We start from the raw sequence: 10,955 nt of genomic DNA, 5'->3' as shown, positions 1-10,955 counted from the left end.
TCTTTCTAAAGTGAATAAAAAGATGTCGTTTGTGTTACCTCGTCTTTCCTGACTCACCAATATAAAACGATATCTTTCTCTGATTGACACATGGGCCCTACGAGCTAGTAGTGGCCCTAGGGATAAATTATTGTCGAGAAAACCCTGTGGCCCGACTGGAGGAAGACTTGTCAAAAGTGGTTCCTGAAGGAGGAGGGCGGTGGCTGTTGCCTGGAGAGTGGGGAAGTTTGGATTCCAGGCGGGAGGGACAAAGGCTGAGTTTCTGGATCATTCTGAGCTCTGCATCAATTTGAGAGGGTTTTTCACTTCTTTGGGGGGTGAGGTGGGATGGGATGGGGTCTCTTAACTTTACAATCAAATTCCACCCAGGAGCAGAAATAAACCAGAGGGGTCAGGATTGCCTCCACTGATGCTCGTCTCCAGAGGGTTGCCTCTGCTGACCAGGCCGAGCCCTGCCTCACTGCTCTAAAGAGAGGCTGAGTGACACCAGGCAAGTCAGACACTCCGCTTCGAGCGTCACAGAGTGTAGGGGAGTGACGTTAGGAAATGTGAACTTCGGGGCAGATTAAATGAAGGTAAAATTGTGGTCCATCTCCTTGTCCCTGGTCTTGTCCTGTTGGAGGAAAACAGACTTTCTTCTCATTTAGCTCTTAGAAAGTACCATTGGATTCACTATTCCACATTGAAAACGGTACTGCCTAAAAGAGGGAACATGTGCCCTGGTGAAGGTGAGCCTTGTCCAGAAGGATGATCAAACCAAGAGGTCCATCAAGTCACTGGTGGTTGAGACACATCACACAAAGGAATGAGAACCTGGAGTTTGATGGCCTAACTTAGCCTTAAATAAGATGGTTCTATATATAGAAGTTCTCCACAAAGAATGTCAGGCTGCAGGATATATTTAAAGGCAAAAGAAGGATTTCCCCCCTCCCGCTTACTACATGGTGATCAGAATCATTATGTTTCCAACAGTTTTAGCACTTCTTGGGGAGTTCTCCAACCCTTTAAAGATTCTTATAAGCTTCACAAAAAATGATCAGGAAAGCTGATTTATGCAAGTTTGTTTTGTATTCCCTTGATTTTTACCTTCCAGTATTACACAGTTATTCAGTCAATGAATATTTATAGAATGCCTCCACGGTGTGTGTGGTGCTATCTGGAGGATGTGTCAGTGAACAAGCCCTGTCCTCAGGGAGCCTGTAGTCTGGGGGACACAGCAGAGACAACAAGACACAGAATGCATGCACCAGATGTCAGCTGGTGAGCTGCAAGGCAAGGGGTGTGAGTTCTGAGGGCTGGGGTGTGCCATCTCACACAAGCTTACAAGTGGTGTCCATATGATTTTAAAGTCAAAGACGAGGAGATTGAGAGGGTTCAGTGGTTAAGAGCACTCGCTGCTCTTCCAGAGGACCCAGGTTCAGATCCTAGCACCCATGTTAGGAGGCTCACAGCCTGCAAGTTCTAACTTCAGATGGATCTGATACCCTTTTCTTTCCTTCACAAGCACTGTGCTCATGTGCAAAAACTCACACTCATAAAAATAATCAAAAACGGAAAAAAAATAATTAAAGAAGGAAAATAAATGTATGTATGGGGAGTGAGTGATGAGGGTCCTGGAAATGAGCCTGGTCCAGACCTGAAGCACCAGAGGAGGCTAAAAACTGAACCCAGACAGCAGGTGGGCCGAAGGACAGGGATGGGAGCTGCAAGAGTCTTTCTTATGAAGGCCTGATCTCGGCAGTTTCTAGGGGTCCACGGCAGCTTCCATGTCCTCTGGAAGAGAAAACTGCAAGAGAAATAGGTTTCCCTCCAGTTAGAGGTGGGGGGACACAAGGGACTCGAGTCACAGACTTCAGTGCCGGGCAGGGTACTGTTTTGTACAATCGTCCACAGTGATGAAGACCCAGCAGCTGGTGTCCTGGTTTCAAGAGTACAGTCTCGCTGGGCAGTGGTGGCACACGCCTTTAATCCCAGCACTCGGGAGTCAGAGCCAGACGGATCTCTGTGAGCTCGAGGCCAGCCTGGGCTACCAAGTGAGTTCCAGGAAAGGCGCAAAGCTACACAGAGAAACCCTGTCTCGAAAAACCAAAAAAAAAAAAAAAAAAAAAAAAAAAAAAGAGTACAGTCTCCCTTCCCTTGTCAAGCGGACTTCCAGGGTAGGAACCAAACCTAGAATGAAAAAAGAAAAAAAGAATGAGTCTAGCAGAGATGTCCTGGATAGATGGAAGGATGTCAAAGAGGGTGAAGATGTATGTGTGGCCCTGGAAGGTGGCGGCAATCCTCAAAACCCCCGAGGTCCTGTACACTTCTGCACTGCAGATTGCTCACAGGATTAGTACCGAAGGAGTCTCCCATGGAATGGTTCTGAAGCTGTGTGGAGAAAGAGAAATCTCCTGAGATTGTGGAGGCATTTCCACGTGGTTTGTAAACACGATGCACATTTGATCAGTGGTTTGTAAACACGATGCACATTTGATCGACAGGTTTCCTCATGTGAACAGTTTTTCACATCACATCCTGGGGAGCCTGTACTCCCTGTGTGCAGATCTGAAAGCAACATGCTCCTCCCTTCTAGCTCCAATCATCGACTTCCTATAGCTGGGAACAATACTCTTCCCTGAACAAGTAGTTTAGAGCGCTCTGTTTTGTATAGAACCTTCTGGAAAAACCTTTCCCAGGGGCAGGGCTACTTCAGAAGAGTCAGCGAACAAGCAGGTCTGAGCTACTTCAGAAATAAACTTCCTTATGCTCTGCTGCTCAATTACACTGAACAAACAATGAGATAAGACAGGCTCACTTTGTTCAGTTGCTCTCACGTGGAACTCCACTCATGGGCCCCTTCCTCTGGTTAAACTGCACAGGCAATGGGCATCCTTTGGGGTGGAACTTTGACTCTTGGCCCTGTATAGAACTGGCCATTAACTCTGCGAGAGACCTTAAGGGGGACGAGGGGTGAATGTAGACAATTCTCTTGCTTTTAAGAAGGTGGACTGCTGCTTTTGCGTCAAGTTGACACAAGCTAGAGTCATCAGAGAGGAAGGAGCCTCAGCTGAGGAAATGCCTCCGTGAGATCCAGCTGTAAGGCATGTTTTTTTTTTTTACAAATTAGTGATCAGTGGGGGGAGGGCCTAGCCCATGGTGGTCCTGGGTTCTATAAGAAAGCAGTCTGAGCAAGTTCAAGGGAATCAAGCCCAGTAAGCAGCACCCTTCTCTGGACTCTGCATCAGCTCCTGCCTCCAGGTTCCTGTCCTCTTTGAGTTCCTGTCCTGACTTCCTTCAGTAATGAACAGCAATATGGAAATGGAAGCCAAATAAACCTTTCCTCCCCAACTTGCTTTTTGGTCATGGTGTTTCATCACAGCTATAGAAACCCTAACTAAGACAGAAGGATACATACGTAAGCTTGTCTTCTCCCTTTGAGGACAGCATTGTCCCTAATGTAACCCACACTCAGCTTTGACAATTTTCTAACTTCTTGGTTGAAGCCTAAAAATGACCTTTGCTCAACTGTTGGTAAAGAATCCCTATAAAGCTCTGTGGTGTTGGAAAAGGATTTTCTATTTGTCATGTTCCCCCATCTCCTCCATTCATATCGGATCCACTGTACTGAGCTTTATCTGGAGCTTATAAACCCACTTCAAACAGAATTTGAGCTTACGATTTGACCTCACGATCAGCCTGCATGGTTCTAATCCTTGTAGAGGAAACCCATCAACAGGCTTCCACGTCTCTCTTCCTATCTACGACTGTCTATGTACGTATTCATTCTACTTTCAATCTGTACATTGTTTGTAAGCAAAGAATGGTTGCTTACAGTTCCTAACTGCCACGTTAACACCTGTCAATGCATTACCTGAATCCCACTATTAGTCTGTCTCTGTAGCGTAAGTGTAACACAACTCTTAAAACAGAATGAGGCCAAAATGAATTGCTGGTTTTTTTTAGGCCAAAAGGGTCAAATATCAATGACTTGATATGGTTTTACGTAGTTTAAGACCCACTTATTCAGAAACGTCTCAAGTGCCTGAAGTGAGTATTAAGCCAGTTTCCACAGGAGATTAAAAATGAGAATGACGTAGGTTGTCTTTGGCATGTGGAGTTTATGCCACAGCATACACACAGATCGGAAGTGATGGATCTTTCAGGAGGGGAAAACAGCTGTCTGGATGGAAGGTGGGACCATGTTTTCAAATGGTGATTCACATCACTGTCGCCTCCTGAAGTCCAGAAGCCCACTACAAAACTCGAGCACTAAGAACCTTTGGTTTCCCACTGCCTGTTAAGGCAAGGTCAGTCTTTAGTTAGACTGGCCTTCACCCATCCAAATGTTGTTCCTAGTTCCTTGCGCCTCTAATGCCTTCCCATCTATTTCTGCTATTCCTTCCTCCAGGACAGTCCCACTTCAGAAACAGTTGAATGTAGTGGTTAAGAGTGGTCACTGAGTCCTGTTTTCTGGGTTCAGATCCAACTGTGTAGTTCCTGGCAAGTTGATAAATTGCTAAGAGTGCCTCAACTTACCTGCCAGTAAAAGAAAAACAATATTTGTGCACCACCATAGAGCCGTTGCTATAGTTTGGATGTTGAATGACCGTTGAAAGCCTCTCTGTGTTGTTGGATTGTGTTCCAGAGTGGGAATTCTGGGAGGTGGTGGGACCTTTAGGAGGTGGGGTCTAGTGAGAGGCTATCAGGCCATTGTAAGCATGCACTCAAAAAGGATCTGGGGATCCTGGCTCCTTCCTCTTTGGGCTTGTGTTTCATAACCAGATCTGAGCAATTTGTTCCACCATGTACTACTCCCTGTCATTGGCATCTGGCTCTCTGGTAGGAGTATCTGTAGAATACCTCTACAACCAGGTACCCACATCTTTACTCTTTATAAGTTACACATCTTAGTTTATGACTGACACAAGTGCGTATGTTTGTTTGTTACTCAACAAATGACATATTTTACTACAACTTCTGTCTTCAAAAATCTCATTCATCTTCAAAGGCTCCAAGCAAGGTTCCTGTGCTTCTTCCAGAGTGACTAAGGCAAGTACTCCTTCTTTCGTCTGGTGTCCTCTAGTTACTTTCCTACTGCTGTGGTATGACGCTATGACCAAGGCAACACACAAAAGAAAGAATTTCATTGGGGCTTATGGTTTCAGAGTGTTAGAGTCCATGGTCATCATGGTGAGGAGCATGCTAGCAGACAGGCAGACATGGTGCTGGAGTGGTAGTTGAGAGCTCACATCTTGACACAACTGTGAGGCAGAGAGAGCTAAATGGGAATGAGAGAAGTCTTCAGTCTCAGACTCCAGCCCATGGGATAGTACCTCCCTCATTTAGGGCGGATCTTCTCACTTTAATTAACCTAATCTAGACATGCCCAGAGGTTCCTTTCCCTGGTGATTCTAAATCTTGATATATTGAAAATAAAAATTAATCATCATATTATAATAGGACTTTTTAATGACAATGCAATGTTTTTCACTATCTATTTATTCACCTTTAAAATTTTTAGAAATATTGCATTTAGAACTGGAAAGATCTTTTCAAATATCACCCCTTTCCTTCACACTACTCATGAGGGAAATGAGAGCAGAAAGAAGTTAAAGTAACTTGTCTGATGCTGCAGCTCATTTTTTCCAGCCATGCTGAGGCTAGCACCTGGGCCTTTGAGACCACATTTAAACTATTTTGCTATTATACCGTGATAACTTCTCATATTTGTCTCATTTCATTAATTTTGTTTTGTTTTGTTTTTTCCAAGACAAGATTTCTCTGTGTAGCCCTGGCTGTCCTGGAACTTTCTGTGTAGACCAGGCTGGCTTCAAACTCAGAGAGCACTTGCCTCTGTTTCCTGAGTGCTGGGATTAAAGGTGTGTGCCACCACTGCCTGGCTAAATTTCTTTAAATTTTTTTATGTTCAAGTCATGCATATTCCTAGTAGAAAAAAAGAAAAAGAGAAACATTTGCAAAACAAGAAAAATTTAAACCAGTTTTAGTTCTATCTACCAGATCTAACTGGTATGGTCTATGTTTCCTTTCCAATGAAACTAGACAGTCATTATGGAATGCTTGCTATGTGAGAATTACTACGTAGTGCTTACTTTTTGTGAGGCATTATGCCAAACATTTTATGTATTTTATTTCATTTATTCTCACAACTCTCTTGAATGCGTCAGGCAATCCTGAAATAGTCACATCATTTCTTTCTTTCTTTTGTCTGTTTTAGACAGGGTCTCATTATATAGTCCTGGCTGGCCTCAAACTCACGAAGATCCTTCTGTTTTGGCCATCCATGAACTCACTCTGTAGACCAGGCTGGCCTTGAACTTACACAGATCTGCCTATCTCTGCTTCCTGAATACCAAAGTAAAAACATGCTCCACCACCACCTTGGCTTTTTTTGTTTTTTGTTTTGTTTTGTTTTGTTTGTTTGTTTGTTTGTTTGTTTGAGTACCAGGTTTAAAGGGAATTGTACCACACCCAACAGTGTTTGTATCCTTATCCCAGGAACATGTGATTATGTTGTGTTACTTGACATAGAAAATAAAAGGTTGCAAATAGAAATAAGTTTGATATTTAGTTGACTTTAAAATAAGGAGATTATCCTCAATGTCTTATCTGGGCCCAACATAATTAGAAGGGAAGAGAAACTGAGGCAGGAGAATTGGTGTCAGAGGACTGAGATGGAAGACTCAACCCCATTGCTAGCCAAAAACCAAAGAAATAGGATCACACTCCAGTTGACCAGGATTCCCTCCAGGAGTTCTCAGAAAGGAATGTAACCTTGCAGATCTGTCCTTGTTAGCTCAATAATGTCTACAAAGCCCCAGTAATGGCCAACGTGGAGATATCAAGAGAATCTTGAGGTGGAGAGATGATTCTTGATTATCCAGATGATCTGATCCTGGCAGAACCACAAAGCTCTTCATGGGAGGAGGCAGGAGGATCCTGGGTAGGGGGAGAATGACCAGAAAGGAGGTCAGAGCTCTGCACTTTCCCAGCCTGGTAGCCAAAGGGTCCAAGAGGCCTCCAGGAAAGGGAAAGAAGCAGGTTGTCCTTGGAGCCGCTGGAGGGAGTGAGGCCCCACCCCTTCTTACCCAGCGAAACCCGCGTTGGACTTCTGAGCACCAGAGCTTGTCAGAGACACATTAGTGCTGCTTTCAGCCTGTGAATTCCTGCACTGCTTTCCACAGGCCACAGGACACCAACGTGCTTAGAGCTGATACAGAGCTAGCTAGTGATGAAGATGAGATTTCAACCTGAGCCAAGAGCTGCAAAGCCCACATCTGTGGCCACTGGGACACTCCTGGACAGACAGAGATTCCAGTAGCACACGCACATCAATAACTATAAACATCTCCTTAGCCAGTACCACTCTGAAATAGCTGCACCCCACTGAATGCAATGCTATTACCGTATTTTATATAATAGGTGTCACATTGTAAAGTTGTTTCCAGTGTTTTAATGGTACAAAATTGCGAGTGATGAACTTCTTTTTAAGTAATATTATTTCTTTAGGAAAAATTCTTAGAATGAGAAAAGCTGGGTCAAAAAAAAAAGTGTATTTCAGAAAATGGCCAAATTACCACCCAAAAGGGTGGCAATGAAATCTAAATCAAAGACAACTAGAGTTGGAATGAATCACCTTCTGCTTTGAAACTATTCTTGTGATTAATCCATTTTCTTATCTAAGATTCACATTTAACATCATTATGCTTTTGTCTTTAGCTCTATCATCCTTTCCTGTGTTGTCAGGGGGAGTATTCAGAAGTCACTGAATCTAACCCTTTTCGTTACAGGTAAAATCAGGGGGCTCACCTGGTGGGGGAGCCTGGAGGACACACACACCTCAGCCAGGTCCAGCAACCTGTCCTCAGCAGCTGCTGAGGTCATAAAGATAGCCCCCAGGCAACAACACTTATTGATCTGTTTCCCCCTTTGAAACCATGTGAGAAATCTGTTGTCTTTTTAAACAGAGGCACATTATGGGACAGAAGGCTAATAAGCTTCCAGATAGCCAGCACTAAAAGACAAACTCAAGCCTTGTCCTGCAGCAAGTCTATTTTCTTTCGCTCATTGTGAAATTTGGTAAACTGATAGTTGTGAATAACACCACATCCCCTAATGTTTTATGTAAGAATTCTCACATAAATGGATACATGATTTGCAGTCATCACCTTTACCACGCCCCCAATTCGATTCCTGTGCTACCCAGGAGCTTGGCATCTGATGTACACAGCATAGGCCAACCCCCCCCCTCCCTGTCTGTGAAGCAAACAATGAAATACGGAAGCACACTGCCTTGCTCTGACTGACCTCAATCGCGGAGGGTGGACCCTGCACGTTACATCAACAGGCCGGCTTCATTACACTGCCCTACGCTGTGCTTGAGCTACTGAAATATTGATTTTTTTACAGAGCGGCGCACACACTGAAAAATCAATATTCCAGTGCACACAACAGACCCTGCGGCAGAGCCTGGACCAACTCCGAGGCCCAGCGAACACTGCTGGCAGGCCTTGGCAGAGAAGGGGGTGAGGGGCTGGAGGAGACAATGCCCAGGGAGAGGTCCCCCCCCTCAACCCCCGCAAACCCGGAAGGGTCAGATAAATACGCCAGTGTGCAAGTGGCAAGATCCCCGAGGATAAACAATTGGAAGGAGCAAGGATTAATCTTTCCATAGGGGGAAAGGGGGAGAAGGGACGAGTAAATTAAGAAGACAGGAAGGGAAGAATTTCCCAGGTAAGAATCTTCCCATGAAAATGTATCTTTCATTTTCTGTATCATCCAGCCAGACTTAAGATGGGGGGAAAAAGAGATGATATAACCGCTTAATCACAAAGAGAAACTAGGCCTGTTCTGAGAAGTATCTATATTTTAAAAGCTGCAGCTCGTTTTTTTTTTCCCTTTGGTGGCCTGAGGCTGTGGGTTTCACAATAACCTGGGCTCTACCTTTGCATTGACGTTGCTGTCTTCTTGGGGAGGGGGGAGGGGGGGACGACATCTAGTCATGTGGTCAATCCCCTCTCTTCCACAAAAGCCTTCCTCCAGGCGTGCTAGCGGAACCACGTACAGATTGCTTCCTTTTACCCCCCAGGACAGGGGCAATTCTGAGCACCTTGATTTACGCCTCCTTCCGGGTGCAGGAGGAGACCTTGACTTCCACTCCCCCGTGCCTAATGTACAGCAGGCGTGAGAGTGCAGACAGACCGACCTTTGGGTTAGTCCCCGTAGACGTTAAAAAACAAAGTGGTATTTTGACACTTTTAGGTAGCTCTTGGCCTCCTCTTACTTAGAGATGGGCAGTGGCCGCTAATTAAAAGGGACATCTTTTTAACTTTGATGAATACTTGATTAAGCTTTGTCTTAGAATTCTCTTACCGAGAATCTCGCTGTCAGTTCTTGTAACACTCAGCCCCGGAGGAGGCAAAGTGTCCTCCTCGAGGTTTCCATTTCCCACTTTGCCTAGGAGGCAGCCTTGTCTTCCCCGACCCAGCAGAGACCCAGGCCCAATATGGGCCCTGGCTCGGCCTGGGAGGATCTGCGGGCAAAGCTGCCTGCAGCCGTCTTGCACGCAGGCGGGATGGAGACCAAGTCTAGCCGGACTAACCCCGAGGGGCTGAACCCAGAGGCCGGGCGGGACCCGACTTGGAGCCAGGTGGCCACCTGGAGCGCCGCGCCCCGCCCGGCTCAGGCCCCGCCCCCGCCCCGCCCCTCCGCCTGCAGGCCCCGCCCCCTCCCTCCTGAAGCCGGGGTCGCAGCTCTATTTGCATAAGGAGGCGGCTCCCCGCCCCGCCCGGCGCGCACGTGACCCTGGGGAGGCGGAGGGAACCTGCTGACTTGACACGAGCCGTTTTGCGGCTCCCCTTGGCGCGGAATAGCAAGAGCAGCCGTGACCTCCGACCCCGCCCGCCGGCAGCCAATAAGAGCGCAGGTCGTCTCCAAACCCAAAATTTCCACGTCGGCAAAAGTCAAGATGGAAGGGAGCGGAGCGGAGCGCCCAGTGGGAGCTGGCCGCAGCGGCCCGGGACGCGGAGGGCCGGGCTGCGGCGCGTGGGGGCCCTTTGGGAGGGCGGCCAGGCCAGACAGGCCGAGGCAACCCCCGGCCGCAGCTCTGGAGCTCTGGAGCCCGCTCTGTCGGCCGTGCTCGCCGGCCGGGCAGGATGGGGACTGCACTCTGCGGACCTGTTGCACGCGCGCAACAGCTGCTTGCGCGCAGTGCGTGGGGAGGCGTGCGGGACTCCGCACGGTGGCCCGGGGTGGCCGGGCTAGGGGCGCCGGGCCTGTGTCGTGGGGGGCTGCGTGTCGATCTGCTGCGGAGGCGCTGCCTAAGCTGGCAGAGGGAAACCGGGAGAGTGGGTGGGTGGCACCGAGGGGCCAGGGCTGCGTGGACGCGGGTTCCCGGGACTGTGCGCGGGCAGCTGGATAGCCGGAGTAGCGTGGTGAGAATGGCTGGGGGAAGGGGAGGCCTCGAAGAACCTGGCTTTCACGGGACGTCCCATCCGCGGAGCACTGCTCCGGCTCGTGCTCTCCAGCTTTGACTCCCAGCTCCAGGAATTTGTCCTCGTGCAGGTCCTCCCCGCCCCCACTAACTTTCCAGCTGGGAAGGTAAAAAGTTACGACAACTTAGATGGAGTGAGTTAGCTTCTTGCCAAAGTTTAGTAACAGACCGGGAGGAGGTGGGGGCTGGACCGGGTATAGGTTCTGGTGTGGGGTGAGTAGGAAGGAGGGGGCATTGTGTGATTCCAGCAGACTGTTTGCTGTGACATCGCCACCAGAGTCTGTTAGGACACCGTTTCTCCTGGGCTTTTACTCTTGCTGACGGCGGCAGTAATTTTCCATAATTAATGATCCGTTCCACTATTGGTCTCATCCTGAGCTAAATTGCCTCTAATGAGTGATTCTTCTTTGCCTTCGCTGGGGGTGGGGTGGCGGGGTGGCGGGAGCACACCTGCAGGACGAAA

General features: G+C 47.7%; 2 long non-coding RNA genes across 2 annotated transcripts in view; one reads left to right on the top strand and one right to left on the bottom strand.

Annotated features, from left to right (window-relative positions):
• Positions 1-5,463: 5,463 nt before the first annotated feature.
• On the bottom strand, positions 5,464-9,619 carry LOC143272347 (uncharacterized). The gene is made up of 2 exons (XR_013049832.1): positions 9,373-9,619; positions 5,464-6,939 (listed from the first exon to the last, which is right to left on the bottom strand). It is a non-coding gene; the product is annotated as an uncharacterized LOC143272347 (long non-coding RNA).
• LOC121827971 (uncharacterized) overlaps positions 8,442-10,955 on the top strand; it is a 36,862-nt gene continuing 34,348 nt past the window's right edge. The window contains exon 1 of the long non-coding RNA XR_006070326.2: positions 8,442-8,733. This is a non-coding gene — a long non-coding RNA (uncharacterized LOC121827971). The remainder of the gene's footprint in view (positions 8,734-10,955) is intronic.

The sequence above is a fragment of the Peromyscus maniculatus genome, chromosome 3 (assembly GCF_049852395.1).
Source record: "Peromyscus maniculatus bairdii isolate BWxNUB_F1_BW_parent chromosome 3, HU_Pman_BW_mat_3.1, whole genome shotgun sequence".
In the NCBI taxonomy this organism is placed as follows: domain Eukaryota; kingdom Metazoa; phylum Chordata; class Mammalia; order Rodentia; family Cricetidae; genus Peromyscus; species Peromyscus maniculatus.
This window is presented reverse-complemented; position numbering and strand designations above follow the sequence as displayed.